Source organism: Cygnus olor, chromosome 16 (assembly GCF_009769625.2).
Source record: "Cygnus olor isolate bCygOlo1 chromosome 16, bCygOlo1.pri.v2, whole genome shotgun sequence".
NCBI classification, from domain to species: Eukaryota; Metazoa; Chordata; class Aves; order Anseriformes; family Anatidae; genus Cygnus; species Cygnus olor.
The window spans coordinates 8934723-8958008 of NC_049184.1; the positions used below are offsets into that span (position 1 = coordinate 8934723).

Consider the following 23286-nt stretch of genomic DNA (forward strand, 5'->3'; position numbering starts at 1 on the left):
GCCACGGTGTCTGGGATGACACCACACAGCTCCTGTTGGCTTTGTGTGTGTGCTAAAGGTCGCTCTGCACTCTGCGAAAACAGACTGGGTTGTGGCCCCGGCCAAAATGTCCCTGTTCACTGAAGCTGTGCCTCTGTGGGCCCCCCAGATGACTGAATTTCAATGAGGCTTTATTCTTCAGAATGAAAGGTGCTGTCTAATGGTAAAATATTGTTCTATTAAATCCAGTCCATGGCAGATCCACTACTGAGGGCTATTGAGGCAAATAAGAGCAAGGTGATGGCAGTGTGTGGTCATAAAGTTGCAGTATTCAAAAATGTAGAAAAAGCAGGTTGTCAGATTTCAATAAAGCAGTCGAAATGAATAGATACATCTCAGAGCTGGTTGCTTCCTAGTGGGATGGAATTTGAATAATAATATCACACTTGAACCAGCATCAGGCTGGATTAATGGCTAGCACAGGCAGAGCACCACTATGGTGAAGCTGAGGCAGCGGCGGCACTACTGTAGGTGTTACTAATGACACAGAACAGTGCTTCTGCTTGTTTGCACACAGAATGAAAAAACTAGGGGAGGAGGAATCTGGGAATTATTGCTTTAAGCTGCAATTTTCAACAAAGAAATCTTGCCATTCCAAACTGTCTAGACCTTTAAAAATAAAAGATGTGCAGTATTTACAATGCTCTTCAGTATTCATGAGGCTTTGCTGCATGTTGTAAGGCGAGATGAAAACAATACTCAGTAGATTTTCATAAGTGACACACAACTGTAAGATTGATAGATGATGTGGATTTAATGTATGTGGAGTTCAGCGCCAACATAAAAGCTGTGATGTACCCAAACACTGGGTTTATTAAATCCCTGTTTCTTTAAATGATCATCCAAAGCCTTTCACCACTTTCTTCTACCAGAAAATAAAGAAAAGAAGGTAGGAAAAGAGAGAGGAAGGGGAGGGGATAAAAAGGGGGGGGGATTCCCCTAGTTTTTGTAGAGAATTACAATATCGGAACTGAAAGAGACAAATATTTAGACATTCTCTCTGCATAGAGATTAATGTGAGAGTCAGAAATACAAGGAATCCACTTAAATTGATGTGATTTAGTTATGAATGGTTAAACATAAGTATTCTCTGTCAAATGCCAAAACCTATTGTATTAACACTTTCCTCACCCCAGCCCTCCTGTAGAGCCTCCTAAATCAACCTAATTCTTCTTGGAGCCCAGGGACCCTCTCTCCCAGCTCTCTGTGCGGCAAGGCCAGAGGAGAGCAGAAAATCCCTAATTCTGCTCCAGGAGAGGACTTGACGAATACGTCAGATGGGTGTGTGGCAGCTCCTGCCCCCTGCCACTGGGGCTAGAGCCGCTCAAAGCAGGAGAGCTGCAGTGGGGGCAAGGTACAGCAAACTGCCCGCCATCAGCATCAGCCAGGGGAATTGGGGACGGGCTGGCTGGCTTGCCGGGGCCAGCCTTTGCTTCTCACCCCGTCCCGTCCTGCTGGGACCCATAAATCAGCTGCTGGAGCTGCTGTCCTCACAACGTGGTTCCCGTGCACCTTTGCTAATGGGAAACAGCATTTCACCCTTAATCTGGCACCAAGTGGATTATTTTCTCTTTCATTCCAACTTCACCCACCAGGCTGCATCCTTATGAATTAGGACTTACACAGTGCCCCAAATCCTTTTGAAAACAGTTTCTGAGGTGCTTCATTTCTGCTGTCTTGGTGTCCAGGGGTGCAACACACACCCCTTCCTTGACAGCAGCCACGAGTAACATTTTCTGCTGTGCATTTACAGCACTTTTTAGCAAAGGTGTATTTGCTTTTTAGTGGAACATTTCACTTAGTTTCAGGGTCATTTCCTGTGACAGCTGGATGTCTGTCTTCCTTATCACCTCAAGATTTAGCGAAATGATATAATTAGTATCGGTGTGCTCCTTAACCCAGCCAGCTGCGCTGGAAATCGGGCCATTTTAGCTCAGTCGAAAGGAGCAAATCGCATCCACGCTAAAATCAGTCTTTTTGTTTTAGATCAAATTTGCCATTTTATTTTTCCTTTAAAGCCAGGAGACTGCCGTTATGTTTATCCCTTGGTGTGAACCATTTGCTCTGGACGGGTTAGTGACCATCATTTCGATACTGATTTCCTGCGATGCCCAGTGGAGTTACAAAGGCTGCTGGCCTGTGCCACGTCCCGGGAGCTGCAGCCAGGAAACCTGGTCTGTAACAGGGCCTGACACTGGATACAGCTGAATTCAGCTCCTATCAGCCCTTCTTCCTGTATGTCTGAATCAGTTATTTTTCAGGTACCCTTCTATTTCCAAACAAGTATGTAGATTTTGGTTCTTCTCCTTCCTACTTATTCTCTTCCTTAAAAACAAACAAACAAACAAAAAACTGAAAGGCTAATTTTCCTGAGGAAAAGTTTGCAATTTTAATCACTTCAGTAATATTTTCTACTAATAAAGCTCTCTCAGGAGCTATACTGGCATTTTTTTTGTAATGTAGAGAAAGAGTTTAAAACAAAAGCTGAAGAAGAGGGGAGAGAAATGGAAGGGAAGGCAGTACAACCATATTTTCCTGAATTTATAAACAAGCTAAAATATGTGACTTTGTTCACTCCCCTTTAGTTGCTTCTAAATATCTTAGCAAATTGTTTGCAATAGGAAAGTTTATTGGAAAAATAAATTTCAGCAAATACTCATGTAAAAGAAATTGCAAATCCAATATGACAGCACATTTGTGTGAAATAATTTAAAACTGAGGTGTGTATTCATGCAATCAGGGGCAAAGAAACTTCTGTGTGCCTGGTTCAAGTTTCTAGACTTGTGAACCTGCCTCAAAGTGCTCATGACAAAGTGATACATCAAGAATCAAGAGCAGAAAACATTTTGAGTTATCATTAATATACTGAAAGAAATATTTAAATGGCATGGAAGGAGTTTAAGATCATCAAATAATTTTTACAGTGTATTTCTGAGTGCTCATACTTTATAAAGTCCTTCGATTTTCTAGGTAGATCAGACAGCGTTTTCTCATACATGTAATCAGCTGGAGAAAGGGAGGGAGTAGAGAAAATAAGACACAGCAAAGAGAACTCAGGGAAGAATGGGAAATAATATATGCAAATAAAGGGTGCCTATTACAATTGTTGTGCCTTCAGACATATTCCCAGTTGTGTTTTCTCAGCTGTTTCATTGAGCTGTTCCCTCTTATTGATAGGAGGTGCTTTCCTTTACCTACAACAACCTGCTTAGTGCTGCTTGTCCTCTTTTTGTTTTGTTTGGTTTTGTTTTGATAATTGAGTTTTTCCATGTGTGAAATCCCAAAATTTTCTTTAAACTAGGAGGATTAAATGCTTGAGGGACTCAAAGAATTTTAAGAAATTGGAAAGATTCAGGAAAGGAACAAAACATGGAGAAGTTGGGAGTTCATTCACCCCTGCCTCCAGCTAACATGAGCCATGAACTTGTCAAGCCTGTGACTTTTTTTTTAAAGACTTAAGTGCAGAGGGGAAGCATTAACATGCATATCTAGACCTTCCTCTCTCGACTTCTATTTTTTCCTTTCTACTTCTATATTTTTTCCCTTACCCCTCTTTTCTCTCCTCACCTTTTTATCATGGGTTTAAAAAAAAAATGGTTAGATGAAACCTTTTTGCAAATAGCCAAGTTGCTCCCACCTCAAGCTGACTGCATTTCATGCCAAGCTCACTACACCCTTTCAGGCAGCTTTGTAAGGTGCTTGTGTGGCGCAGCACAGGCTGACCCTGAAAGTCCCCCCATTTGGGTATTCGTTTGTTGCATTTACAGACAGAAAAAGGGTGCTGCCCACAACATACATGCATTATTGCATGCATTTCTTTGTCTTTCTATCAGTCTTCCTTGTGTGGAGGTGGGAGTCGCCAGTGCAGTTACAGATGGCACTATCTGGTACCATCACTTCACCCCAATAGGTCTTATCCTGTCCTTTAATGTCTCTGCACTGCTGGCCTTTCATGCAGTCTTTTGGAGGCTGCCATTTCATTTCTCCTCCTGTTTCTTGTGAAATATTAAATGTATCACAGAAGTACTCTGTGTCTGCTTTGAAAGGTAAAGATGAAGTCTATGCTTTGGGGAAGTAAAGAAGAGAAGTGTGCGGCTGCTGTGTTCACAGACACCGGGTCATGTATCTCTGTAGGCACCAGTCTCCATGGGAGCGTGCAGGAGTGTGGGATTAGACGTTGATTTCCTCTGCTTGGCCCGAGACTTGGAGGATTTGAGTTTGCTTCTCACCTCTGCCATAAATTTAGAAGCCTTAGATGGAAGATCCCCTATCTGTGCCAGCACCTGTCTGTCACAGGCATATCAGGACATATAAACCTACTCCCTTTCTCTAAACTCATCAAGCCCTGTTTTTCCCTTGGCCCCCAAACAAGCCCCTGTGTTTCTCAGTGCCTCAGTTCTCCTGTAAGGCAGAGATGGTTGCTCTTTCTTTGTTTTTTGAAGAACGACATCTTTCCATCCAGTGCCAGTAATAAGATGAAATTAAGAATAGGCATCAAAAAAAGACATAACAAGGAGGTTAAGACCAGTGTTTATTGGGTTTGCTTTTCCAGTGCAGGGCTGTGGCAAGTGCACATCTGAGTGTTTTCCTTTGGAGGTAACCTATCATGGATGCAGCTTGAACTTTTATTTGTAATTTTCAGGAGGCTTCCAGACTGGTGTGTTCCCTACACTGAGGTGACTACTTTGAGTTCGCTTTTTTAATTAAGGTTCTGTATTGTAACTAGTCAATGTACATTATTGGGAGAATGAATGTCAATGCCAGTGCTTTTTCTTTCTCTCCTTTATCTTTGTCAATGATTCAAAGACATGATTTATGGTTAGTCTCCGTCTTTCAGGATCATCCATCAAGCGCTGGTTTCACTACAGGGCTCGAAGTTGTAAATCATGCAGAAAGGCTGTCACTCATCTCATTTAACCCTTTAAACACAGGGATGGAAGAGGAGGGCTCTTCTTAGCAGAGCTGTAAGAAATAGCAATGAAATAGCCATAAAATTGATGAAGTTAGACTTATCTATACTATTAATTGCTCTTTGTAATGCAATAATTATTATAAGGGTCAATAAAAAAAACAGAGCATGACTCCGCCCTCCAAGTTCATTGTAAGAACCTGGAGGCCTTCACAGCTCCATAAAGTATGTCACTTTTTTGTTTTCTCTTTCGAGTTCCCTTCAGATTTTTTAATGTCCATTACAGACATGTTGAGCTGAGGTTCACTTTAGAATCAATCATATCAGTCATGGGCTACTTCTGATCACGACCTTGCAGTGACTAAAGATGTGCAAAAGCCCATTAACAGCTGCTATTTTTGGCTTTGTAAATTAACAGTTCTTTTTCTTCTTTTTCTCTACTCCACCCCTCCCTTTTTTTTTTTTTTTTTTTTTCATTTCTTCCTCTTTTTGGACAGGAAGACAGCAAAAAATGAAATGTGTAAGTGGCATGGGAGCTTCCACACTTAGCCTTGTCTCACAGGCTTGAGGACTGGTGACAGCTTTGGCCAAGTGGCTGATTGCCTCTCCGTGTGCTCCCCTGCCAGCCTGGGCCCCGCTCCCAGGTCACATTAAGCTCTAACTTTGCAGACAATACCTCTACCTGCTCTGAGCACAAAGCCAGGGAGACTGGCATTAAATAATGAGGTGTCTTTCTTTTTTATCTTGCTATTTTATTCATTTATTTTTGTTTCAAAGTGTCGGAAATTGGTAATGGAGGGTTATTAATGAAAAATATATGTTTGGGGTCTATTTGTTCAGATTCTGCAGTGACTTGATGGCAATTTTATCCCTGAATTATGTATGGCTCTGTTTTGCCTAGGCAAGCTGATACAAACAACAAATATAGTTAGAAAAAGATATATCAGTAAATAAACTGAAAGGTTGTAAAATATGAATGTTTATCATCCAGACGGTGCTGCTTCTCTTCTTTTTTACATGAATTCTACTTGAGATGGTATATAGGAGCTTGGGACTTCTTCTGTTCCAGCAATCTCTGCAGCTTGTCACAAAAACAAATGACACCAGAGGGAACCTTGTCTTACACTGTATTCCTTTGCATGAACCTCAGTCTTCTTAAGGTGCTCATAATTTAAATTTATATCTTGATTTATTGGAAGATGAGATCCTACCCTTACAGACCAACGCTCCTTTTAACCCGGGCTTCTCTCCTTTTCCATTTCAGTAGTTAGCACCTGCTCACCTAACTCCAGGTGAGTGGGAAATGCAGAGCACTGGAGGTGTGCACGCAGGGGGACGCACCCGTGTGAGCGTGCAGAGGGCAGGCTGCGTCCGTCCCGCTGGCGGGGTGGAACAAGCTGAAGCCTTCCTGCTCCCTGCGTTAGCCCTCTGTGCACAGAACTAATTCCTGCTGTAAAGAATAACACCTGCCACTGCTTTGTGAGCTTTGTCAATGAGCTGAATTTGTAAACAGAAGGGCTTTGCATCCTACAGAGTGCCCGGGCTGTCAACTGAAAATAACTTTGAGGGGAACAAAGGATAAAATGTTTAATCATCTGATGGGATTAAGAGGAACTTCTAATCCTCCATATAGTAGATAAATTCTATTTTTAAAAAAATATTGTCCATTGCAACCATCATGATATACTAGCACTTGTTTTATTCTGCCCTAAAGTCTCATCCCACAGGGACCTCCAAGAATTTCTGCTGCTAAAATATAGTGTAGATGAAGTTATAATTTTAGCATCTCGCTACAGTCTTAATTAACACTGTTCTTCTGATATAAAGCTATGGTGTCTAATTACCAAAGAGCTGTCAGAAAGTAACTTTAAAAACATTTATGTCAAATAAGAGTTGGGAAGACTAGAAATGTTTATTCAATTACAAATGTATGGGGCTAGTAGATTCTTTTGAAGTGTAGCAGTCAATATTGCTACTAAGCCTTCTTAGTAGTAATAGTTGTAATATCCCACCTCATGAGATAAATTACAGTTCCAGCTCTTCACCAAACATAGCTGATTTCTCTTCAGACAATATCTGGTAGGCTTACTAGAGCAAATGATGGAGTATTTCCTTCTTTTTTTTTTTTTTTATCTAGCACATCTTGCAAGGTACTTGAAGTTTTAGATTTCAGTGTATTCCACATCCCAAAATCAAATTATGGCCAAATCATCCATTCGTTTTACCTTCAGAAGCACACAGAAACCGTGCAGTACAAAGCCATTGCTTAACCTGAAGCACAGTCAGGAATCCACTTTGGGACTCAATCCTAGTTCCTATTTTTTTCCTACTAAGCCTGTGTCATTGCCTCAGAAAGACTCATGCTTTAGACTCATGCTTAATCTGGTCTTTTGTTTGCCAGGAAGCCAACAGAGTCTGTGCTTGCTCATTACATGTCTCCTTTGGAAAGCTCATGAACTGCAGCCAGGTTTCGATGACCACATCCCTAGTCACAACACCATGAGTGAGCCGAGGGGGGTGATTTGGTTCAGCGTATTTTATAGGTCTACCTCCTGAAAGGCCCTTTATCTGAAATTTGCATAAGGTTAAAAAAAAAAAAGGGGGAGAAGTAATATGATGAATGCTGACAGGTACATTTGCTACAATTGATTAAACACTTTTGCCATCCTTACGATTTCCTTTCACCCGCCTCATGTCTTGCCAGAAAGAGAGGTGTGAGTGACTTTGTCATTGACATTAAACAGTTGTATATACTTCTAGCTGCAAATGCTATCCCCAGAGTTTGTTTACTCGATCTGTATTTCCAATCAGTGCAGAAGGTTTACTAAAGCAGTTCATTACTGATTTATTTATGATGTATTTAGATAGCAAATATGGTTCTGTCAGCAGTTGCTGGCTAAACAGTGTTGACAGACATTAATAGCATATGGTATAGGAATGGAATTATGATCTTTAAGAGTCTTTGTGTCTCAACATACATTTACAGTTTGCATTTTTCTTAGGTAGAGAGAGAGAGAACTTCCAAACAAGAAAACAGTGTTTCTTTTTCGTTTTGTAACCTTTGGGGTTTGTTGGTGGTGACATTAAAATCTTCTGTGCCTGTTTAGCTGTTCAATTTAATGGAAGACAAATTCTCCCAAAGGTTTAATTTACTCTCACAAACTGAAATCACTGCATTCTCACCATGGGAAATGGCCTTAATTTTCCCAGCCTTCAGTATACATCAAGCATATAATTCATTTCTCCCCCCCTCAATACTTCCCTCATTAGAAAACAAAGTTTTTGATATTTAAATGTTACATAGTTTAAGTTGAGAAACAGATCTTCTTAGCCCTGTAAAGTGCATTTGCAGGCATGATTGCTTCTCTCTGACAGCAATAGATTTATACAGGGTGGAACAGAAAAATACTTGAATTTTTGACCTTTAATTGCGTGCTCCCTCTAACACCAGCATTTTTACCAGTGTCAGGGAGAAAAAGTAAAAAATGTAGCTGCTCGTACAGAAGAGGAAGGAAGAACAGGTAGTGGTGAAATCACTTTGTGGCAGTTAATCCTGGTTGGGGAGACTAAATCTTGTTGGGAAGGGAGTAGGGAGGAAGATGAATTTCATATGAGAGGTTGTCTCTCAATCACATGAGGACAAACAAATTGCAAACTAATAGGGGAAATCATTTTACCCTTCGTTTTAGATTAATGATATCAGAGGAGGTGAGGTAGAAACGTACTGTTCAATTTCCAAAGTAATGGGCAACATTTTGCACTCCATAAAATGGAGTTAATCCAAAACAAATTCTTTGCTGAAATTAGATTGCATTTCCATAAAGTTGGCTGGCCTCAGAACTATGCTTCAGAGCCACTGCTAACAAATATCCAAAGTTACCAGGTAAAAGAAAGGGAAGATAAGCTCTCCTGAAGAATTGCTCAGGACATACAAGGTGTGCTACTCGTCAGGAGCATCAGTTCTTTCAAGTAACAGCTACATGCATGATTATTATTTTTTGACTACTGCTATTTTTGATACATTGCTACAAAGTTTAAGATGCAAGCACTTTCTACTTCCACTGCTACTGGAAGCAACAAAAAAAGGAAAAAAAAAAGAAAAAAAGCATATATGCACAAATATATATCCACCAGGCAAAAACAACATTAGTAACAAGGAGAGATTCTGTACAGAGAAAAATAAAATATTGACCCAATTATTCATCTGCCTCATTGCATTTGCTTCAAAAGAATTGTAACAGTAAGTTTAACCTAGTGCACAAGGAAAAGTTTATGGGCCATTAACCCAGAAAAATTGTTAGGAATGATACCCAAGTGTGGGCAAGGCCCACTCTGGGTTAGTGTCAGCCTTGCCATATCAATGCATGAAGCTCCAGAGCCCCCAAGAGCTGGTTCAAATGAGTTGACCCTGTAGGAAACCACCCTGAGAATGCCTTTCTGCCCTTACGGGTTTGCTGCTCCTCCAGTCTCAGAGATGGTGGCCGCGGTGATGGCTGCTGACAGATCTGGCACATCCCAGCTGGGGCCTCTTGGACAGGGTCGTTGGGGGGCGTCTCCGTCTGAGCAAAGGGCTTTGAAGAAGGGCTGCTGGTGGAAGCTCTGCTGCCTCGGCTGGGAGCGTTGGCGCTGCCTCTAAGCTGTGCTTATGGACCAGAGACATTAGGCAGTAAGTGTGTTGCCAAGAGATTTAGTTTGTTTAAACTAAATTTCTTTGAGGGAACAGCAAAGATGGCCAGTTTTTCTGCTTCTTCTCCCAGTGAGTGCTTAAGGAGCTTTGTTCATAAGGGGCAGAGTATTTAAACACAGTGATTTCTTAAATAACAGGTAAAAAGCAGTTTCAGTCTTTCTGAATCTTCTTAGTTCAAATGTTTTTTTCTCTGTGTGAAAGATTTGAACCAGTATAAGGAAAATACTGCACAGGAGGAGCAATGAACTGGCAGTACAACACATGTTGAAAATTTTTCTTTGCGTTTTTTAATACAGACTAGTCAAATTCCAGCTGTGCCTTGGTGGATGTATACAGTAATTAGCCCATGTAGATAAGGCAAACTGGTAGTTGTTCAAGACAAACCTTGTGCAGGTACTAGCTAGATGTAAGATGTGCTTTGCGTTCCTTTAAATTTTAGCATAGATTCAAAAACATATTAAAAATGCATATGGTAAGTTTGTTGTTTGTTGTTGGGTTTTGTTGGTTTTGTTGTTTTGTTGTTGTTGTTGGATTTGTTTTTTTTATTTATTTATATTTTGGTAGAAAGAGAATGAGAATCAGCCAGAAAAGCCTTAAAAGGGAGTTATTGTTTGGATTTGAATCAGTGAATAAACTGGAAGTGTTTAGGCAGTCTGTAATGGGGTGTTGTTGGCCTCTGGTCTGTAATAAATGCTTCAATTTTATAGCTCCAAATCAACTTTACCCATAAAATCTCAAAGGACTTTCTCTATTTAACATATCAGCTAGGACTTAGTGTCCATAGCCAGTATATCCTCATGTAGTATCAAAGAGCTGAGCAGATCTATCAGCATATAATGAGCACTGATCAAAACATTTTGGGAGGTTCTAATTTCACATTATCTATACTTAGTCCAAAATCTGAGTTAGATAAGGTACACAGGATTTATTTTTTTTTTGTCGTTACTTATTTAATTATTGATAGTGTAAGGATTTTACTGGTGTGAAGACCAATCTTCAATAAAATTATTTAGTTCTGTTCAAGAAGTAGTCAAGTTAATGTGTGAGTTACTCCTTTCATTAAAACGTTCAACATTTCTCCATTTCAACTACCTTTATCCCTGCCCATTCACCACTCTTTATTGTTATATGATTTCAGCCATTGCTTCAGCAGGTCTTAATCTAAACATAAATGCAGATCCCCGTAACACACTCTCACAATATAAACATGGCTTGAAAGTGGATGTAAATGTAATGTGCAAAACCCCTCGTAATGCTTCATTTTCTAAGTGCTCTCTGCATCCATTCTACTACAACTTTAAGAAAGTAAACTGTGGTGGTTTTTTTTTTGTTTTTTTTTTGTTTTTTTTTTTTCTTACTGATTCCTTCTGAATGACTCAATAATAATCCTGCTCCATTTATTCTCCCAAATCCCAGTAGGGTTTCGAGGCAAAACATTGTACGTGGATTCACCTCCTGTCGTTGAGGTTAAAGCCTTGTTCATGTTTAAGGAAAACCTCTTGGTCTGATTCCTGCTCTGCACTTGTTCCATTTGATTTATCTTCTGCTGTTCATAGTTTCACTGATCACTTTCTTATTACTTTTACACTTCCATCCATTTCAGTTTTGTACTCCTTTTCAAGCGATTTCTTATATCGCCCCTGCCACCTGCTCCCACCTGATGAATTGTCTGCTCAAACTGTTGATCTTGACCTGGCATGGTCTCTTCCACAGAAAATAAATGATGCCACACAGACATATAATGATGCCTTAATAAACATCCCAGGTACATTTGCTCCTCTGCAGAAGTGCAGAGCTTGAAAGGTGGTGTCCCAATTGCATGCTGATGCCTGGGAGGCAGTGAAAGGGAAGAGGCAGGAATTCAAACAAAAATGGAGACGTTTTGCTCTCTGTGTGCACAATTGAAAATTTCCTGGACATCTTTTTTTCTAATCTCTTGTCTGTATTTGTGCTTGCGATCACTAGAAACAACAATAAATATCTTTTAATTCTTTAAAAAAATTAAATGTATTTTTAATGACTTTTTTTTTTTTTTTTTTTTTTTTTTTTTTTAATCCTTGGGCTTGCCTGCAGCAGCAAGCCATTTTTCAAAAAGTCAGTATTAAGAGTAATTTGGTAGAGGTCAGATGCCCTCTGTTGCTTCTCTGTCCAAGTCTGATTGAGGTTCTGGAAAAAAAATGCAGACAAGTTTATAAAGTTTTATTGTTGTGTTACAGAGCTGGAGAGGAGACAGTTAAGCCACTCTTTCAGCTCTTTCAGGATGTTACAGTCTGGATTTTTGATACACTAGCCTGCTTTGTGAATTCCTGCAGGCCCTAAATCCAGTTATGATAGGTATAATATATAGCTTTTTTGTACCCAGTGAGGTTCTGCACTTCAGCAGTGTTGCATCACGATACCTGTGCTGAAGAAGTTGTTTCTGTCATTAAATGACCTTTCTGATTATTGGATTTTTTTTTTTTTACCGTTACTCATACTTGTTATTTCTCGCTGAGATTCAGGAAAAGCTGACCCTGTGCAGCTGCAGCCTCCTGTTGTTCCTGCCTGTTTTTTTACACTTTGTCCCATACGATAAATTTCAGTTATCACTTAGGACGGGCAGGAAAACAACACTGAGATTGGTGATTATGATCTGTAAATGATCTGTGTACTGGCTCTGGATCTAAGTCCTTCCTTAGCTCATTTGAGACATCAGTTAAAAGAACACAGCTCAATATTTGTACTTCAATCATTTTTCTTTTTTATTTTTCTTTGAAATTTCCATTATTTTAATAGTCTTGATAGATACTTGGAAACTAGATTTATTTTCCATATCAGTTGGAAACTTATCCTTTTGACATGGGTTGATCTGTTTTGCCCAAGTTTCTTGCAGACTGGAACCAACAGTACTAATTTTAATACTGATAATTATTAACATTTTTACTATTAATAAGTCTTCTTATCTGCAAGGAGACAGATATGGGCAGCATTCAGGCAGTAGGGCAGCATCCCAAACTGCGTGGAGAGAGAAGAGAAAGCACAAGAGAGCATCGAAAACGGAAGCTTTTGGGGACAGGAAGACTTTTGTTCCATGCAAGCAAAAGATTTCTGTAGGGCAGTATTGGTGTTGTGGGCAGTACATTAACAAAAGTACAAAGGTAATAATAAAGCTGCAGCTTTTTTAGAGCTGCACCCTCTTGAGGGTGATAAGGAACAGTTCTCCAAAAATTCCTGGTAAGAATTGTTGCAAGTTCATGCTGCCAAAGTCAGCACCAGCGCACCTGTAATCGTGCCTCGTGCAGAGGGAATATTTCAGGCACGACCTTAAAAGAAGTCAGCTGCAGCTCTGGAACGGATTTCACTGGATCAAAGATTGCTTCTTATCACAGCGGCCGCTGCCTCCTCATTGTTGGCTGCAATGAGAAGTGAAAAGCAGGATCAGGCCCTCTGTGTGTGCCCCTCTCTCCCCCTCCCACCCCAATAAGTAAAGAAATGTGTGGCCAGTATGTGTGTGGATGCATATATGTAGCGTATGTTAAATATTCTTTTGAGCATCTTGTTTAGGTCTCTCTCATCCTGACAAAAGGGTAAGGGATGAAAAAGAAATGTGGACTAAAACCAGTAGGTGATCCCACTCTGAGCTGGATAGTGGCAGTGGCGGAAGGAGGAAAGCCTTCTCTCTAACAAAACTGGCTTACCTGTGGGCTCTGCTCTCTTCCATACTACGGAGCGAATTCTGGCTGCTGTATGTGACTCAGGAGCGGTGTTGTGCATGTACGGGCTGAGTGTTCGAAGGAGATGTTTTGACCTTTCTCATCTCTGACTGGTGTTGTAAAGATGGAGTTTTGTAGAGCAGAGATTTTGTGACAGAGTAATAATAAGAAGGAATCTGACTGCCAGTTGCTCATTACTGGATCTCTTTTAAATGCCAGAACCTTCTATGTTTGCCTTCAAACAACACTGAGCACCTAAATCACCATAGTAAACAGATATAGAAAGAGACAGAAAGGTTAAAAGTGTACTCATAATCTCTTGCTTTTCCTCCTAAACATGTTTGATAGCAATATTGTTTCTTAAAAACAATATGACCTCATTTGTAAAGCAATATTCATGCTAAGCTAGTCAGCTGTTAAATATACCCGGCACTGTGCATTATGATGAAGCTAAACCAGAATTTCAATTATTTTCTGGACACATTTAAAATTATAATACTTTACTGGGTTAGTGTTATAGTTCATCCAAATTACTCACAAAGTATCATATCAATCTCTTGCAACTGCTTATTGCTTACATATCGGAGAAGTTAGTCAAAGTAAGATGCTGCCTGGGGTAATGACCTTCATGCTGGCTTAGTGCTTTGATGGTTATGTGGCTATAAGTGCAAGCATGTCTAATGGTCAAAAGTCAATGTTTGTTGGCCATAATATTTGTCACAAAAGAAACAGACTATTCATTGGGACCAGCATTTGTAACAGTATGTTCCTGAAAGGAAAATAAAGAGGGAAATAAAACACTTGATGATCTGTGTACACTTCACTAGTGTCCCTCTTACACTAAAGCCCAGCAAGTAAAAATTCACACTTCAAGTCTCTTTGCAGTTTTTTCATTGCCTGGAATGAAAGATCAAAATGAAGCAAGTCGATGAAGAGGATATATTTCTTTATACCCTCACTTTCTACTTACATACCTTATCTAAAGAGATGTTAAGAGACTAATGATGTTGCCGCCATGGTTTAACCAGCTATGAGTAAGCAGAGCAGATTTATGAATATTACTGACAAGCATGGCTTAAAGCAGATCTCAATGGCGCTTCAATATGCCTGTGTATCCAAAGGGAAAATCAAAAGGCCCACTGCTCTTTAGACAAATGTTATAATAATAGTGTACTTTTCAAGCTATATTAATATTTTTAAAATATAGGCTGTAATATTAAGTCCTAGTCAACAAGTTATTGCAAGGAGCTTACATTTTATGCAGCATCTTCAGCTGCACATGAATTTTGTACTTTAATAAATACATATAGGAAATGCTAGTAGCTTCATCTGTACCCATCACTGGCTTGTGAAGATGAGTACCAAGTAGATCAGGATTTTCAGCTCACCATTAAAACATAGTGCACTTCTCAGTGAGCTCCGGCAAAATTTGTACAAGAAGTACCGTTTTGCAGCCCAACAGGTAGGGAGGCTGGAATTTTGAAGAGAAAATAGGTGTCCATGGGGATCATCAGTAAAAACATCTGAACTATGAACTGACTCTGTGTGAGTTTACAGAGGCCACCTCAGCAGCCAGGGGCACGTCCTGGAGTTACCGCGGCTGAGCTTTTCTCTTAACCCCTTCCTCTGGCAGATCTTCTGTCAAGGTTGACTCACTCAATCTCCCGTCATATTGTCAAAATCCGGCTGATATTGTTTACACATTAATAGCTGATTATTAAGTAATTGTGGCAGTGAAGCATCATGATTGCATAACCTCTCTGTACGGCAAATAAATGTATTCACTCTTGCCCCAAATGGGACAAACTTGATATGTTCAAGAGCTTTCTTGAATTGAGGCTTAAAGTCTTCTGCATGAAAGTAGGTTCTGTATTATATTTATCCAAGCTGGTCTGTTTTGAATTGGAGAGGCAAAGAAATAAGCAGCCTTTTAAAAATAATAATCAAATAATTTGTCTCACATAGTGCTATTCAATACACTGAAGAAGCATTAGTTATTAACAGAAATAGTAATTTCCCGCAGTAGCAGAACATACCTAAACACTTGAAAACAAGTGTGTGAAGGGCTAGTACTTCAAGATTTTTACACATTGAACATAGTAATGAAAAGGAATATGATTGTATGGGTCTATTTTTAGAATAAACATTTTGCTTTCATACAAAGGATTCTTCACTCTGATCAAGAGTCTTTCAGGGGAAGTGTTGATCTTCCCCTGGTTTATTACATTTAATACATCCAGCTTCAAGTTTATCCTGCATACATTTAAGCCAGGGCCCAACTCTTTTCAAGGGGAATAAGTTATGAAGAAATGCTGTCCATGAGATAAGCCATGGATTCAAAAGAAATGAACCAAAGATTTTATATTTTTTTTTAATATTATTATTATCATTTTAGAATAAAAAACACATCTCCATAAACATAATCCTCAGCTTCTTTCTATTTATAATTGTATTTAATATAAATGTACTTCATTACTGGAGAGCAGTCTTCATGGCCATACAATAGCAAACAAATTCTTCAGAAGCATCTTTAATTATTCATTTGGCTGTACTATATTTTATGCTACTTTTCATAAATGTTAATCTTTATTATTGCCCTACCAGGAAAAAAAAAAAAAAAAGAAAGAAAGAAAGAAATACCTGTTATTAAATGACCTATCAGGCTGACATGGATAAATGTTGGTAGCTATTTAATTGTTTCCCATCTGCAGTTTTATACAGTTTCTATCAAACTGAAGGGTAATTTTTTTAGTAGCTGCTTATTTTAAATGTACAAAACCCTTGTGTGTAATTCCATTAGCTGCCCTACAGCATTGCAATCTACAGTTTCCCTGAGGCTGTTGTGAAATATTGATGAAATCCTTGCTTTTGTGGCTTCCTCTGATACACTAAACATTTGTCTGATGTTAGTTGAACTTGAATGGATCTGTTCAGAGTTATATCAGTAGTGACTTCAAAGGCTGTAAGGCTGTTACAGTTTTTTTTTACAAACTGAAGTTTCAAAGCCTTACCATGTGGTACTTTAAAAAAACAAAGTTCATATCAAATGAACCAAAGTGCTAGCAATACACTGGTAAGACTCATTACAATTTCAATTTATACATATATATATATATATATATTTAATTCTGATTGGTAGCTCATCCCATTTAAAGAAATTTAGATTGGCGTTTAGGGGAACCTAGGATAATGAAAGAGGAAAAACATAATTTGAAACATGGGTTTTAAATGAGGTAATCTATAAATTTACAGAGCCACGATGCTGTTTTCCGCAACAATAAATAGGACAGGAGAACACTGAAGAAAGGCACAGAGAGACAAAAGTTACAGACTTCCGTTTTCTTAGGTAAAGTGATTTATAGTGGTGCAATTAAAATGACTAACGAGGAAAATATATTTACTGCTACTCTGTTCCTCTAATTGTTCAGGACAAAACTGTGTTTTGGAAAGCACCCTTTGTGCCTAGTAACAATTACATGCAATTCATATTGGTGTCGTGGTGTTGCGATGACTCCCTGGTATGTGTCTAAAACCTTGCCCAGTGAGGCCAGGGCAAGGATTTCCCAGGTGGATGGGCCAGCCGAGGCCAGGCTGTGGGTCTTGTGTTTGTGCATAGCAAGTGGCCGTGAAGGTACAGCGCTTTGCATTCAAATTGTGCTAGGAGTTATAATTTTCATAACAAGCAGATTTGGCAAAATTACAATCTGGATAATATCAAACATGTTCAGCTGATTGAAATAATAAAATTGCAAGTTCCAAGGCTCTGTAGAAAATAGCAAACAAAGATGCTTTTAACCAAAAGCAAATTATTCACTTACACTGTAAAGCCTTCATGTGAGGGACCTAAAATACTGGCTCAGCACGTGGTCCCATCCGTTTCTGGAGCAACTAGCACCCGGCCACTCAGCCACTCAGACTGGCTGAACGCAGGGCAAGGCAAGTGGGACTGAAGGTGCTTTTTTAATCAGTGCAGTCACTGACTATGCAAACAACTTCATCGTTAAGGAGAAATTTTTCAAGAAAATCTCCACAATCATTCTTTCCTCTCCATGGACTCAGTTCAGCAGAATGCATCAGCTCACCTCTCTTTTTTTTTTTCTTTCTTTTTTTTTCATCCTTCCTTTTGTTTGTTTCTTTTCTTGTCTTATTATTGGTTTTGCTTCAAGTTTACAGGTAGCTCGCAAGCCAGTTCACTGCACATATGCTTCCAGCCACTGATCATTTTCATTTGTCTCATGACTGTGTAGGATGCAATGTACAAAAGACATAATCTTTTCTCCTTTGTGCTGCTAAAAGTCCCACTGAAGCTAGTGGGTATTTTGCCTTCTTAACTAGTAGGAAATTGGACATTTAATAGAAAACTTTATAATACAACTCTAATTAGAGTACAACAAAATGAAAGCCCCAAATTGCTTCATTTCAGCATCATATATAAATAATGGTTATGGCTCCATGGAGTTGCCTTTGTGTGTTAAAATTCAGTTATGGCAGAAGCCACTCCAAGAGGGGCTGGAGCTATATTTCCGTGCTCCTCATCGGCAGTGCTTTGCAAGCACGTCGCCACAGAGGTTGTTTCTATCCTCCAGCAGCTGATGCTAGTGCATCTCTTTTCCTCCTCTGAAAGAGATGAAAATTCATGCCCAAGCTGTTTTAACTACTTTACAAACAGAGTTCTAAAAATGTTCTAAAAAAAGAAAAAAAAGAAAAAAAAAAAAAGAGGTGAAGTAAATAAATAAAAAGTAAAAAAAGTAATAGAGGCAAAAGGTGCAAATAATTTCCTATTGTCCAAGATAGTTAGCTGGCTTCCCAGAACAGAGACAGTTGAGCATGTTCAACATAACATTGTCTGGGGTTTGAGAAAAGTCTAAAACCTTCCTCAGGATGCTGAAGCACAGGGCTTTAGGTATAAACCTCACACTGCCAGGACATTTAGACCAGATGACAGACTCATTTCATCTCTGACACCCACGATTCAGAGACAGACTCTCTGCTCCCTCCATGGTGAGAATGGTAACCTTTCTCTGTGTTTTATTTCCAGATGGCAGAACTTATCAGGAAGTTAGGTGCTTGGTACAGAAATTTTTAACATAGTCTATTATTTTATATATATATATATATATATTTAGAATATATCATATTCTAAAATTATATCATTTACTCTTGTATCACAAATTTCATGTTTTGAGAGTTCTTTCCCTGGAATTCCATCACATTTCCAGACTTCTGCATTGCTTTTAGTCCTGTTAAATTCCAAAATGCCTTTGATATAAGAGTTATGCAGTAGAGTAGGGATTTTTTCCCCTTCAGTTGCCAATTTATCTCTGCAGTTGATTTTCAAACTGTGATGAATCTACAGCAATGAACTTCTACAAAGAGCCAGGTTAAGATTTGTCTTTGAGTAGCTAATGTAGTTAGACATTTTTGAGAAAAAGGAATGAGAAGTGGTCATTATCCATTATCTGCATGAAATATTTCAGAGAAAGAAACAGCTTTTGCCAAACACAAAAAGATGTTTGAGTTGAAGCCAGACAAGAAGGAAACAAGATCACCTTATAGCACTGTGAGATTGCTCTACTAATGATGTTATTTCAAGTGAAACTGGAATATATATATGAAGAAGTGCAGATGGTGCATGGGTTTTACATGGATTAGCAGTGTTGTTCTGGACAATGATTCACTGTCCCTTCTCTTGGCAGAAAATAAATTTTCCAGTCTTGGAAAGAAATATATATATATATAAATGTTTCTTTATGTGGAAAAAGAGCAAATTTGATTGAAAATAACATCCACTGGTGGAAAAGTTAACAGTAAAATTGAACACTTTAAAAAAGAAATGTGTTCACACTCTAAAGTTTAAATTCAGAAGTGACGTATAATGTGGTACAAATTATGGCGACTCTGAGGTGCAAGGACCTGAAAGTCAGTTTTGGGTTCAACATCACTGGGAGCTTGGCTCAGGGCTGCCTACATAGTATGGTCAAGATTTCAAGGTAAACATGATGGAGTTTTAGACACATAATTTCAAAAAAAAAAAAAAAATTGCAGGTGTGTTAACTGGACCTGTTTTCTTCTAGATACTTTGTAGAAATATTCTAGAAATATCTAGGAAAATGTTCTCTTTTGAAGAATAAAGAATCAGCGTTTTACTGCACCCCTTGTCCTAGAGAAGCAGATTGCTTCAGTTACAGTGAATCCAGTCACAAAGGCATGATGGGAAGTAATGAAAAAAAAAAGTTAAAACATTTTAGAATTGTATTTATGATTATTATCCATACGATAATATTATCCTTACTTATGTCATGATCTTGACATACACTGTCTTGGGATCAATCAGCACTAAAACCAAATACTGTATTTCCATTTAGGAAGCCAGAAATTGCTTCCATTCTATGTTCTGAAGCTCCTGGGCTTTGTCCAGGCTTCAAGATGGTGAAATTTCAGTCCCTTGCTTCTTTGGGACTGCACATTGCACATCTCCCATCTCTGACTGGGCCTGTTTAATATTGGTGGGAAAAATTCTCAGATGGGAAAAAGAGGAAGCATTCATCTGGTTACTGAGTTTGGAAGTTTAGATTTCTTTCATATATATGTATATATATTATTTTTTTTTCCATAAGACAGCTATATATGATCAGCTCAGAGGTTTGGAATGTCAGAATAAGCCTGGGGGAGAACTGGTGGGAAGAGAACAGGTCACTCAACAATTTATTATATGGACATCAGTATGACATGCAAAATTTATGCTACTTATTACAGACACTGCATTTAAAGCATGTGGGTGTACAGACTTAAGACACCCTTTATATATAGCTTATAAAATAAATAATACAAAGTTCACTTAATGTTATTTCTGTTAAATAGCTACATTAATTCATATCAAGCTTTACATACAATGAAATCTTACTAAAAACACTGTTGGAATGACACATGCATTTCTTGTACCTTTGGTTCTCTGCACAGAAGAGGTCTCCACTGTCCTTAAAATGCCCACAGCAACGTAAATCATTTAGATAAACAGGAATGATCTTACAAGTAGGATACTGAAATGCACTTTCAAAGCTGCCTAGAACCCTTAGATGTTGTTAAAATGGACCTGACTGATGATTTTGTGAAATTTTGACAATGCTTTCTAAAAAGTTATTTTACTGCTATCATAAGATTGTGTCTGAATGTTATGCAGACAAAAAAAGAGGATTTCACAGCATGAGTTACTCTTCTGTAAAGGTTATAGTAAACATGTCAATGCCTAATTAAGCAGAAAATTTTATCTGTATTGTGGGGGATGTGCAGCTGTCTGGTACTTCTGTTTTTTCTACTAAATCCTTTTAGAAGGACAAAGGATATGGTGAAGAAGAAATTGCTGTATGTATCATCCAAAGGAAAAAAAAATACCTTCCGGTGAAAAATGGGTTAATAATATTCAAAGAGTTGGTGCTGAAATGGAGAATCAAATTTGCGCTGACCCAAAACTGTGTGAATGCTATTTGTTGTCTGTTTTGTCTGATTCCTTCATTGAATTCCCTCCTTATTTTTGTTTTGCTGGGTGTAATATGCTTGGCACTGTGATACATCCTGGCAAGGGGCCAGTGCTGCTACCTACGCTGTGCAGTATCTCTAACACCGCGAGAACCATGTCAGTCCTGCTCATCAGTTCGTGCTGCTTGTTTAACAAGGTTACTGCTCGTGACGTGCAGGAGTTTTGCCGCCTCCATGTCCCTCCGTTCTCCACGTCCCCCTGAAAAACATTTGAGCTCAGAAAGGGATACATGGAAAGCATTATCTAGTTATCAGGGAAGACATTTAGGGCGGTGAGATAAATATTTTATTCTTAGTATTATCTTTACTGTCTGATCATCTGTAAATGGGGCTACTGATATTTGTACCCCAACATATTGCTAAAAGACTTATTGGTTTAATATTTAACACGACATTTAATGTTATCTTCTTTGCTGAAAGCATCTCCTGAAGGGCATAGCATTCCTCCCACTATATGATCATTATTTCATCATGTTAGGATGGTGTCCAGGTCCTTTGCTCTTAGCCACTGCTGCTACCTGTACCTCTGGTTGTGAAGATGCCTAGAGTAAGTCAAGCCCAGCTCTAAACTGTTGGGATCTACGCAGGTCCTAAAACTTTGGGAATGGTGTAGGAAAGATGGCTTGTGTGGGTTTCTTAGTACATCCACAGAGGGAGCCATTGTTTCCTTCTTTGTATACTGCAGGTTAATCCAGGAAACAATTCCTCCACTTGTGCTTCATTTCTTTGGCTTGACCATAAACTCTCGTTAGAAGAGGTCAGATGCATTCCTAGTTCTTAAATGCAAATAGATTGGAAAATTGAAACACGGCTGAAAAAACTGTGAAAGGCCTCATCTGTTTGTTAACAAAAATGTTTCTAGATTTTCTGCCCTTCCATTTTGATTTGCTAGAAGGATATGATTTGCACAAGATTACCAAATTCAGCATGGCAAAATAAGCCAGGTTCTAAAAAGCAATTAACTGGCTTTTCTCAGAAGTTGGGAAGGAATTGGATTTTAAACAAGTAACACTTTTAGGCCTTGTTCTTTCTGAGCTTTTAATATTATGATTTAAAGTCTTACTTCACAATTACAACTAGTAGAGTTTTATTTTATTTTTGTCTTGTTGTTTTTAAGGGCAGCTTTAACTGGGGAGTTTTGCAGTTGTGGTTTTACAAAATTACCTGACACAAACAGCTAGGCCTTCAGCATGCAGAGCAAAGTACCCCTGCCGTGCAATCACAAGGGTTAGCACTACAGTGTTGGCTCCTACCTGAAAGAGCACATCAAAGTATCTCCTGCAAAGACCTGTGCTTCTGAAATCAGTGCTTGGTTTTGATGAGTAGCTGTCTGTAACAGTGAATTGTTTCAATGGCTGCTTGCATTGTGTGTAACAGCTTTGTAATGGCTGTTAAAAAAATTAGACAAGAATCTTGTGAAAAAATGTCTGAACCAGTTCTGCTCCATCCCTTCTGGGAGTGAATTGTTGGTTGTGATGGGTCGATGGGAATTTATACAGTGACTGCAATGGAGATGATTCACCCTTAAGAATCCACTTTTCTGATTCTTCAGTCTATTTCTACCTAGGTTATCTCCCATAACTTTAATAGAATTACTACAGATGTAGGACCAGGGGGAAAAAAAAGAAAAAAGAAAAAAAAAAAAAGAATTCCTTAATTAATTTTAAAATTTACAACTCTTATAGTATCAAGTTCATCTTATTAATTAAATAGTTCATTTGTCAAAGAAAATCATTCTGGATTTATTCTACTTTTCCAATTTTATAGTTAACTTTGGTCTACCTCTGTCACATCCTAATACTCTTCTGTAACTTCCAGGGGTTCTTGCCCTGAAACATATGTATGTGTTTTTATCAAAGCACAATTTGCTTTTATGGCACACAGTACATTATTTTTACAAACAAAAGAGTTCCACTTAAGCCTATTAGTGCTTTCAAATGTTGTATTTTGACATATAAATTATCTGTGTACATTCTAAAGTGCTTTTTTTAGGTGATCAAATGGCAAAAGATTACTGTACCTAGATGATTCTATGAACCAGGAAGATTGTGGCAGTTATTTTTCTTCTATTTCTTGCCAATTCTACCCTTCCTTTCACTGAGGCTAAAAACAATTTGATAGAATTGAAGCTTTTAGAATAAACTTTAAATTCTTACATATGAATTTTCCAACTGTCCCATTACAGGACAGTTAGAATTATAGTCCCATGACAGGAAAATTATTAACTCAGAATCTCTGGCAGTTATAAAGAATTATGATCATCTGCCAATAAAATGCAGCAACCTTCACAAAAAGAGACATCATTTGACTTTTTTTTTTTTTTCACTTCCAGAAGTAACAAGCATTAAAGTTGTAGATTAAAATGAAGTCCAGTAAAGAAAACACATAGTGAAACTAGAAATCTTGAACTGTAGTATTCTCTT

At 38.5% G+C, this 23286-nt stretch overlaps 1 protein-coding gene across 5 annotated transcripts in view; it reads left to right on the forward strand.

The window, feature by feature from the left end:
* The window catches only part of TSHZ2 (teashirt zinc finger homeobox 2), a 231344-nt gene that overhangs the window by 115468 nt on the left and 92590 nt on the right, over positions 1-23286 (forward strand). The window lies entirely within an intron of this gene.